We start from the raw sequence: 11486 nt of genomic DNA, 5'->3' as shown, positions 1-11486 counted from the left end.
CCTGCGCACGGCGACTGCGCACAATCTGCGCTCTCAGCTGGCCTCAAAAAAAAACGACAAACAAGTCTGCGCCGCGTTTCTCTGGAACTGCAGCAAACAACGTGTCAGCTGGCCTGGCTGAAACGCGGTCACGCCTGCGTTCCCAGACAAAGACGTGCAAGACTCGCACTCTTCCAGCCCCCCCGCAAACCCAAATCCAACAAAGGTGTTACTCCATCTTAGCGTGAGGGAAACCAAGTCCCGAACTAGCGAAAAGAATTTAAAATTGTATTTTCAACAAATAAACTAATTAAATAAATTAATGATAATTTTGAGCTACGCGACAATATATACAGAAAAACAAAGCTTAACGTTCTAAACAACTGTTGCGCAGATGTTATATTAGGGCACGATATCTTTAAGCAGAATTCCACTCTGTCGATAGTTTTTGGTGGTAATAAACCTGAACTGCAAATCAGTAACTTAGCATGTGCCAAAGTCGGTCCGGCCACCCTCTTCGAACACTTAACACCAAATTGTAGACCTATAACGATCAAGTCCAGACGACACTCAAACGAAGACGAAAAATACATTCAATCCCACATAGAAAAACTTCTCTCTGACGGTGTTATTGAAGAAAGCAACTCACCCTGGAGGGCGCAGGTACTAGTCGTGAGTGGAACACATCGAAAATGTATGGTCGTCAACTATTCTCAGACTATAAACCGATACACGATGTTAGACGCTTACCCAATCCCTTCCATAGAGAAAATAGTTTCCGATGTAGCTAAATATAATATCCACAGCACAATAGATCTCAAGAGCGCATATTATCAAATACCAATAAGGGTTGAAGACAGGCCGTACACCGCCTTCGAGGCAGCAGGAAAACTCTGGCAATTCAAACGTATACCAATGGGCGTCCCAATGGAGTGTCTGCGTTCCAGAGGAAGATGGACGAGATCAAGACCAAAGAAAGACTACAAGGAGTTGACATCTACTTTGACGATGTGACGGTGAGCGGAAAAGACCAATCTGAACACGACTCCAATCTACGAAAATTTTTAGACATCTGCAAGAAATATAATTTAACCATTAATCAAGAAAAATCCCATTTCAATTTGAAGTCTCTTAAGCTCCTCGGTTATCTCATCGAAAACAATATACTCAAACCAGATCCCGACAGACTTAAGCCACTGATTGATTTCCCTATCCCTGGAAACAAAGCATCCTTGCAACGAGCACTAGGGATGTTCGCTTATTATTCTAAATGGATTCCAAAATTTTCAGATAAAATACGTAGATTAGTGAACTGTAAAGTATTTCCTATGGCCCCTGAACTAATCCAAGACTTCAACAATTTACGGAACTGCATAGTTAAATCCTTCGTCGTTAACGTAGAGGAAGACATCCCATTCTGCGTCGAAACAGATGCCTCTGACGTCGCCATCGCCGCCACTCTGACTCAAAACAAGAGACCAGTAGCCTTCTTCTCGAGAACCCTCACTAAGAGCGAACAACACCATTAAGCTGTCGAGAAGGAAGCTTATGCGATCATTGAAGCCCTTCGGAAGTGGAGGCATTACTTGATAGGAAGAAAGTTTCAACTTATAACCGACCAGAAGTCTATTTCTTACATGTTTAACATTCGGCATCCTGGTAAAATCAAGAACGAAATATTTACAAGATGGCGGTTAGAACTTGCTCCTTACAACTATGACATCATCTACAGACCGGGGAAGGAGAATGCTGTGGCTGACGCTCTCTCTAGGACTTGCGGCTCGCTCCATACCTTCGACAGACTTGTCCACTACCACAAGGCTTTGTGTCACCCAGGGATCACCCGGATGGCTCACTGGGTGAAGAATCAGAACCTTCCCTACTCCATCGACGAGATACGCCGAGTCACGTCTTCCTGCAGAACATGCTCCGAAATCAAACCTCGCTTTCACAACAAGCGGAGCACCCTCATCAAGGCCACCGCACCCTTCGAACGTCTCAGCGTTGATTTTAAGGGACCATTACCATCCAACACTCCTCGGAAATATCTGTAAACGGTAGTCGACGAGTACTCCAGGTTCCCTTTTGCCATCCCTTGCAACGACCTATCCTCCACAACCGTCATTCAAGCACTAAATCAGATCTTTACACTCTTCGGATATCCTTCATACATTCACACAGACAGAGGCACATCCTTTATATCCAGAGAACTTCAATCATTCCTACATTCCAATGGAGTTGCTACTAGTCGTACTACACCATACAATCCGTGTGGAAATGGCCAAGTAGAACGTTACAATGGGATAATATGGAGAACTGTATCGCTGGCGCTGAAAACGAAGGGACTCGTGATAACGCAGTGGGAGAAGGTGTTACCTGAAGCGTTGCACTCCATCCGCACACTGCTCTGTACTGCTACTAACGCTACACCCCACGAACGTATGTTCTACCATAAGAGAAGGGCCAGTTCTGGAGTTACTCTTCCTTCGTGGCTTACTACACCAGGGAAAATTCTAATGAAGAATCACATCCGTCAGAGTAAATATGACCCCCTGGTGCAAGAAGTAACTCTGCTTGAGGCGAACCCTGACTATGCTCTGGTTCAACTTCCAGATGGTAAGGAGACAACAGTCAACCTCAGGCATCTTGCTCCTGCAGGGGATATTGTCAACAATGAAACTAACTTAGAAGACATGAATTTTCCAAACCTCGCTGATGATCCTAATCAACACACTGAAGCATCTGAAGACACCCAGCTGAACCTCACTCCAGAAGATTAACCTGAGAAGAACATGAATGATCAAGACCTACCTCAAGTGAACCCAATTCCGACTCCACCCAGATCTCCTCCCAGACCTCAACCTCCACTCCGGAGATCTTCCCGCACCACTAGACCTTCTGAATATCTCAAGGACTATGTCCTTAAATGAAGAGGGGGTGAATGTGGTGATATTGGTTTTAACCTCTTAGCAACCTCTTAGCAACCTCTTTACATGAACATTGTTTAACCTTCAATATTACCTCTTATTCAAATCTATGTATTAATTCATGTAAATATCTAAGTCATGTTTTGTGCTTAATAAAGCCTTAGTTTCTGAAGATAAGGTTTATTATGTCAGTTATATAAATATATATTTTACGCAGTTTATCCTGTAGTCAGTAAAGCTCCACACGCGTTTTATAGGGGTTTGTACTCAAAATTTGCACCATATGAAATAGGAAATATTATGATAAAAGTTCATTAAATTTAAATTCTTTAAAATTATCAGTAATATATGACTTAAGATCTAAGAGTGTGATCCCACATTATTTTCATTGGTTTTGCACGATAGTTTAATTTTATAAACAAATTTTATCATATATTTTCTTACTTTTTATTTTGGTAAAGAATAGTTGCAGTCTTTTTAGTATAGAACTAAATTTTCTAATGGTTTTTATTAATTAACTGTGTCAGGTTTCTTTATTTTGCTGCAAATAAATACATTAAATTTAAAGTAAAATGTTAATTGTTTTGATACAACATAATTTAGTTACAAAATTAATTATGGTGGAAAAATAAAACACTGTTTCCGCCCGGGACCGAACCGGGGACCTTCCGCGTGTTAGGCGGATGTGATAACCACTACACCACGGAAACACATGGCCTAAAGTTACGATAACGTAGTGAACATTTGTATTTATTATTCTATTATAGTTAAAATTGGTTTCAGGTGTCTTTCCTTGGCCAAAAATACATGTACTTAATTATTGTTAAATCCTTACACGTTCAGGTTCTTTAAATGCCTAGAAATTTCATGAAGAAATTTATGTTCGTAAATAACACAGCAATGCCATACGACTGCCTACACGATTAATTGGTTTATGGAGTTATTGTATTTAATCCTGGTATTAATTAACAAACACTTTTCTTCCGTACACAAAGATCAATTGTAGATCATCAAATCTAGTGTTACATTTTCAGCGTATCTAAACTTCAAAGGCTGTCGCAATAGATTCGTTGCTATACTTTATAATGTATTAGATTTGATACTTTTATACTATTGAATGATGTTTTTATATTAAATTTTTGTTAAATTTACTAATCCTCATTTAAAGACATTGCTACTAAGAATTCGATAATATCAGAGCAGTCGCAAAAGTGTCACTAGAAGCCTCTCTTAAGGCGGGTTTACACGCTACGTCTTAGCGGACGTTTTGTCTGACTAGACAAATCCTATCATATAAAACGTGGCGTGTAGACAGCTAAACGTACGTCTTGTCGAATCAAAATGAAATCCAAGGTCAGATCGTAGAACTGAAGGGAAAAGCATCATTTTCCGAGAACTGATAGGATAAAAGGGAACGTGTAGACGCAGGTCTCGGAGAAGACGTTCATCTTGGCTCAGTTCACTGTCTTTTTTCCCCGTTGTCATTATATCGGAGCTGCGGCAGTGTACCCACGATTTTCTCGCGGAATTTATTGAACTATACAACAATTTTCCGTGTTTGTGACAGGTAAAAATTAAAGACTATAGTGATCGAAATAAAAAAAACCTCACGTAAGAAGAGCTTGTAAATAAATACAAATAAGTGGACGCAATGGCTAATAAAGAGACAGTTACAAAAATAATAAACTCATTTATAAGAAAGAATTGAATAAAGTTAAACAATCAGAAACCTCTGGAACTGGAGAAGAGGATGTTTACAAACCATCTTTGTGGTACTTAGAGTTATTGGATTTTTTAAATGACCAAGAAGTACCAAGGACGCCACGAGAAACTATACACAATGATGAGGAGTCTGGTTTTGATGTGTTGGAACGAGAGGTAAGTAAACAAACTTTTCTTTCAATACAATACATTTATGCAGTATATTACAATCTTATTCTTATATTAAATACACAACATTATGTATATTATATAGTTAATGATACAGTTGTCATAAAAATTGTTATACAAACAGGTTATGTAACCTTATTTAACAGCATCCACCTATTCATTACGTAGGTAGTGGTAAAGAAATCATGTTATTCTGCCACGGCACAACACCTTCTTGATCAAAATACTCATTGAACTTGTCTCTTACTGTCTTGGCGCTGACTAATACTTGTCCCCTTCTCCCGCACTGTAGGTTGTGAACCATTTCAGGATCACATATTTCACCTAACTGTACTTCATTGTTGACAATGTCCTCATTGTCAAGGGTTCCTGGAGGGGTGTAGTAATCTGGGGCATTCCTACGCAAAAAGTTATGCAGTACACAAGAAGCCAATACCACTGTCTCAATACGTTCCACCTTTAAGTTTATAGGTGTGCGAAAGATGCGAAATATGGAAGCTAAAATTCCAAATGCGTTCTCAACTACACGTCGTGCCCTTGATAAGCGGTAGTTGAAAATCCTCCTGTTCCTATTTAAAGACTTTCGGTTGTACGGCTTGATGAGATCGGAACGCATTGAAAAAGCCTCGTCAGCCACAAACACATACTCAAGAACCCGATCTGAATTCGAAAGTTTAGCTGGTTCAGGTAATTTTAGTTCATTGCAGATCATCTTCTCGTAAAATTTGGTGTGATTATTGACGCCACCATCAGAGACACGGCCGTTTGTACCTACACTGCAGTAAATAAATTCACAGTTTGCATTTGCTATGGCCATCAGAACAATACTATGAGTTTTTTTGTCTATGAGTCCTTTTGAGGCACAATCTGAATATGTTTTCCATCAATTGCGCCTAAGCAATGGGGGAACTGCAATTTCTTTTCAAAGCCATATGCGATGTCCACCCAGGCCGTTGAGTTTTCGGGAAACTGAAAAAAATAAAATAAACAAATAAGCTAATGAATAGATAATCGTAACACGTTATAAACAACGATCACAAATTCACATTAACATTAATGGTTTTAATTGTTAGTTTTCCTTGTTCTGTAACCAATACTAAATATATATATATTTTTTATTTTCCCTTGTTTGATTTCTGTTCTAGAGTGAGCACCATGAACACGTAAGTGACGAAGAGCTTGGTAATATCGCATCCACTTCAGAAGATAACTCAAGTAGCCTGACTTCATCAGCCTCAGGGGAACGTAGGAGAGTCGCATCTGGGAAGAAACAGTCACGTTCAACGGATGATGGCGTTCTAGAAATTTTGTCAAAGGCCGAAAAAAGATTGGAATCCTTCACCGCCTGTCATTCATTTGAAAGATACGGAAAACACATTGCAGATCGTCTACGGCAAATCCAACCGGGTCAAATCAAATTCGTCCAAAAACTTATTAGTGACGTTTTATTTGAAGGAGAAACGGAATCTCTTAATGAGAACTGGAAGCTAACAGTTACAGACCAGAGAAGAGAACAACCCTGGGCATCACTGCGGGAAGCCTGCCCTCCTGATTATGGACAAAGAAATTAAAATTACATAGCACCTCGGGAATATCAGTTTTCACAACCACAATCTCAGCTTGCGCAAAAAAACTGGCATGCATAGCATAACACAGCCCTAATCAGTACTTTCTGAAATAGGACAATCAGCTGCCAGGTCCTCCTTGGCCGATTACGTTCAAACATTTTCTGATTCAAATCCCTGATATTAATTTTTCTATACGCCTAAGTAATTTTTTAAAGTAGATGCGAAAATATTGCAATAAATGTAAAGTAAACAATAATGTTTTCATTTCAATTTTTTTATTTGTCACAAAATATTGCTAATAGTATTTCGAAGAAACTTGTAATATTTAACAAATAATTAGTAAATTTATAATTTTTAAGTCTTTAAATTTATTTCATGTTTTTGTTTAAACAAATTAGTGACTCCATCAATAAAAGGAATTAACTGTGCTTCCTCTATGTTCAAAATAATATAACAATATCTATCAATCACTGAGATAAACACTCACTGAGAACTCACTAGGTAGAACTCTGGATTGGAACTGAGTTATAAGACGGAAGGGAAATCGTTACTGTGTAAACAGTGGACAAAACGTACGTTTTGTCTTCCGTTTTGCATGATCGACTAAACGTCCGTTAAGACGTAGCGTGTAAACCGGCCTTTAGATTTAGTCATTATCTTCATGTGGTAGTTGTAAGAATAATAATGATCATTGAAACTTTAACTGCGAGCTGGGAAAAAAATTCTGGCTTGCAGCAAGCAGTTCGCAGGCCGCAAGCTAAAGATCCTTGGCTAGGATTTCTATGCCAATTTGCTAAAACATTCAATTGTGCAAATTTTTGAGTTCTGTAAAATTTTCTTTATTACATTATACCATTTTCTATTATCGTATTTTTGAAGCCACTGTCTGATGCTGGGTTTGTTATTTTCACTTCTACCACTGCTGCAACTAATAATGCTGCTACTTATTATGCTGCTAGTATTACTATAGTACTGTTACTGCTGCTTCTTCTACTACTGCTGCTGCTATTGCAACTACTACAACGGCTTTTTCTGCTGTAACGCTTTTGCCATTTGCGTCACTAGCAGGATGACGGCTCAGAACTGTTGCTAATGCTGACAGCGCAGTCAGCGACCAGTGCGTCGCGGAACTGACACTGTCATCATTGCCCGGTCGGCATGCCTGTCCGTGCCTGTCCGTGCCTGTCCGTGCCTGTCCGTGCCTGTCCGTGCCTGTCCGTGCATGTCCGTGCCTGTCCGTGCCTGTCCGTGCCTGTCTGTGGCTTCGAACCAGGGGGTTGCGAAGAGTAACCTTACCATTACCTCTTGGTTTGTGTCTGTGTGTACGTTTTTGATGTGTTTGGGTGTAAATGATTCTGGAGCCTGTGGTAGGGGGTGGCTGTTTGGCCTTTCGGTTTTGGTGGAATGCTGGTGTCTGGTTTCGTGGATGAATGAGGATATCCAGGAAGACATTTTGCAAATTAAAGCTTAATTAGTCAGCCACACTTACACGAAGTGTTAGTGCATGTCTCCGTGTTGCTGGTCGTGGCATATGAGGGCACCTAGTAATCCAGATATATTACAAAAAGGCATGCTCCGAGAAAATACATGAGCATGACTGCTACTTAAAAAGTTCTGGTACGGTCTTAATAAGAACATCACAAACACCACATTGAAACAAAAATTTATTTGGCGATAGAAAATTTAATAGTTCAAACACTTTAAAAAAATCATTTCGAATAACTTGAAATTTTTTGTTTTAATTTTGTCGTTTCATAACGTCATACTCATTTCGATCCGTTCGACGATTTGCTTTCTGCACCAAAAATGGAATAAATACAACAATTTAAATTGCATGAGAAATGTGATAGTATTTAAAGTCTATTGCGCGCACAAAACAGAGTATGACTTGATGTAAGTTTTTGGACATACGCCATTGCTAAGAACTTTTTCTGTTGAAGAAAAACTAATAAATAAAATAAATAAATAAAAATAAAAATAAAAATACTCAAAAAAAGATACAAAAAACACACAAAATTAAGCAAACAATTGCTGTTGTCAACAAGGATATGAACACCACAAAATATTCCGAAACAGGAATATGGTCAGCAAACAAAGAAAAAACAAAGAAAAATGTACTAAGAGAACGAAAAAAATCCCCACAAATGATGACAACACAAAAATATTGAAACCCAAAATAATTCAGCACAACAGTTGAAGCGAGACAAAAAAACATGACAAAACGAAAAAACAAACAAATACAATAGTTTTACCTAAACAGAAACAAGCGACGTTTCGGGAACTGCTATCTGCTCCCGTCCTCAGGCAGAGACGCACATGGTACGGAAACACAGGTGCGACTCACAGGGACCGAACCGGGGACCTTCCGCGTGTTAGGCGGATGTGATTACCACTACACCACGGAAACCGGTGTCGATAATTAACGATAACATAGTAAAAATTTGTATTTATTATTCTCTTATAGTTAAAATTGGTTTCAGGTGTCTTTTCTTGGCCAAAAATGACATGTAGGTACACAATTATTGTTAATTACTTACAGTTTCAGGTTTCTTAAATGCATAGAAATTTCATGAAAAAATTTTTAGGCTGTAAATAACACAAAACAAAGCCTTACGACTGCCTATGTGATTGATTGTTTTATGGAGTGTATTGTATTTAGTCCTCGTATTAATTAACAAAAATTTTCCTTCTGTACACATGGATCAATTGTTGATCATCAAATCTAGTGTTACATTTTCAGCGTTTCTAAACTTCAAAGGCTGTCGCAATAGCTTCGTTGCTAAACTTTATAGTGTATTACATTTGATACTTTTATACTACTGAATGAAGTTTTTATATTAAATTTTTGTTAAATTTACTCATTTGTAGCCTCATTTAAAGACATTGCTACCAAGAATCCGATGATATCAGAGCAGTCGCAAAAGTTTCAATAGAAGTCTCTCTTAGATATAGTAATATGAACTGAACATATGGTGGTTGTAAAAATAATAGTTTTCCCTTAAACTTTAACTGTGAGCTGAAAAAAAAAATTATTTCCTGCAGGAATCAGTTCGCAGGCCACAGGCTAAAAAACTTTACCTAAAATTTCTATGCCAATTTTCTAAAAAAAAACATTCAATTGTGCAAATTTTTTAGTTATGAAAAAGTTTCTTTATTGCATGATACATTTTTTCTATTCTCTTATTTGTTTGAGTCACTGTCCGCTTCTGGGACTGTTATTTTCACTACTACCGCTGCTGCAACTACTAATGCTGCCACTTATTATGCTGTTAATATTAACTATACTACTGTTACTGCTGATTCTTCTATTACTGCTGCTGCTAGTGCTACTACTGCTACTGCAACTGCTTCTTCTACCCCTAACGCTTTTTCCATCTCCGTCACTAGCAGGATAAGCAGATGCAGGAAGAAGTTTTGCAAATTCAAGCTCAATTAGTCAGCCATAGAGCTGTAGCAAATCGTATGTATTCGGTACTGAGTAACGGGTGCGACATCTAGTACCGAGTAACGAAACGTTACACACAAATGCATTTTGTTACTCGCATTTTTCGTAGTACGGAACAGTTCACTTGTAGTTCTACACTTCACCTATTTAATCAAATTAAATTAAAATGACTTAAACACAGGAGTAGTATATGAATGACGGTCCGACGGCAGGCGTAAGGGTGTGGTGCCTGTGGTGCCGACCGCCATATTGGATTTGTGACGTCACGACGGCAAAAATTCCTCAAAATTCCTCAAAAATGACTCAAAATGACTCAAAATTTCCCGTTTTAAGAAAAAATTTCCCGTTTTCGAGGGAAAAATTCCCGTTTCGAGGGAAAATTTCCCGTTTTATTCCTTAAAATTCCCAGCGGCTGAAAATTCCTAAAACTGGCTTAAGCATCCTTAACTCAAGCCAACATTAAGCCATTTATAGGATTATGACGTCACCGCTGCAGTTTCCGTTACGCCCGCCATCTTTAAATTTACTATACAATTTTAATGAAATAGAAATTTTTTTAAAATTTATAAAAAAATTCAATTAATAAAATTTTAATAAAAAATATTTAAAAAACATACGTTAACGACACGGAGCTCGGAGTCCTCGGTTCGAACCCGGTGAGGGCGAAAAAAAAAATGGCGACCAATCCTTCCACCACGGAAGTCACCTACAGACTAACCTACCACCACCAATAACAAGGTCAACTAGTATGATGTCATGTCCGCCATCTTGTCTTCGTCTGCTGGTAGCCATCATCATCTTGTTATCGTCGGCGAGAGTGCGCTGACGCCATGTTAGTTTAATTCTTATCCGCTAGAGTGCAGTAATCATTTATTATTGCTGTGTCACCCGCCATCTTGTCATTTGGCCGCCATCTTGGAATCGTGTAATTATTTAGCTAGAAATTCGGGAAAAATTCCAAAATTCATTAAATAAATCACTCATTAATTTACAGATTGATTCGATCAGTTTCAGTCCTTGGTTCGATACCCGATCGATGCAATAATGTTTAATTTGATGTAAAAAAATAATAATTTCATTATTCCATGTTCAACATTTTTTAAAGAGACATTAAAACCTCTACTGTCATCATCATCCTATAAGCCATTAACACCAACATATTGGTAATTCATAATTTTAATGCTAGAGATTCGGGAAAAAGTTCAGAAATCATTAAATAACGGTACTGCACATGTCTATTTTTGAACAAAGAAGACCGATATCTGAATGGCTTTTACGTTGTTTATGCGATCCACCGAATAAACTGGCTCAAACATACAGATATCCGGCCCGGAGGACCAAAAAATGTTCACAAAACTGAATTGAAACTAATAGTTTAGCTGCATGACGCCCAGCAACGCGGAGAAACGGTAAAAGACTGACGAAACTATTTACAGATGGCACTGCTGAACAAGATGGCCGCCACAGTGGCGCACTCACGATCGATGGCGCCAAATTCAAATATTTAAATATCCAAACCACCACACATTCTAGCACTATGCCCAAACATACCGCCCACCAAAAATAACATTTTTTATGTTTCACTACACTGGTTCTTAGTTGACTGGCAACCGACACAATTTTATCACTGGCCGCTTCACCACTCGATGCTGCTGTTTGATGGTAGCTACTCTTGAC

At 38.5% G+C, this 11486-nt stretch overlaps 1 non-coding gene across 1 annotated transcript; it reads right to left on the bottom strand.

Moving 5' to 3' along the window:
* Positions 1–3543: 3543 nt before the first annotated feature.
* Trnav-aac (transfer RNA valine (anticodon AAC)) lies at positions 3544–3616 on the bottom strand. Its single transcript has one exon. It is a non-coding gene; the product is annotated as a tRNA-Val (tRNA).
* Between the last annotated feature and the right edge of the window lie 7870 nt (positions 3617–11486).

Source organism: Bacillus rossius, chromosome 12 (genome assembly GCF_032445375.1).
Source record: "Bacillus rossius redtenbacheri isolate Brsri chromosome 12, Brsri_v3, whole genome shotgun sequence".
NCBI lineage: Eukaryota > Metazoa > Arthropoda > Insecta > Phasmatodea > Bacillidae > Bacillus > Bacillus rossius.
Note: the sequence above shows the minus strand (reverse complement) of the source record. Positions and strands in the feature narration are given on the sequence as shown.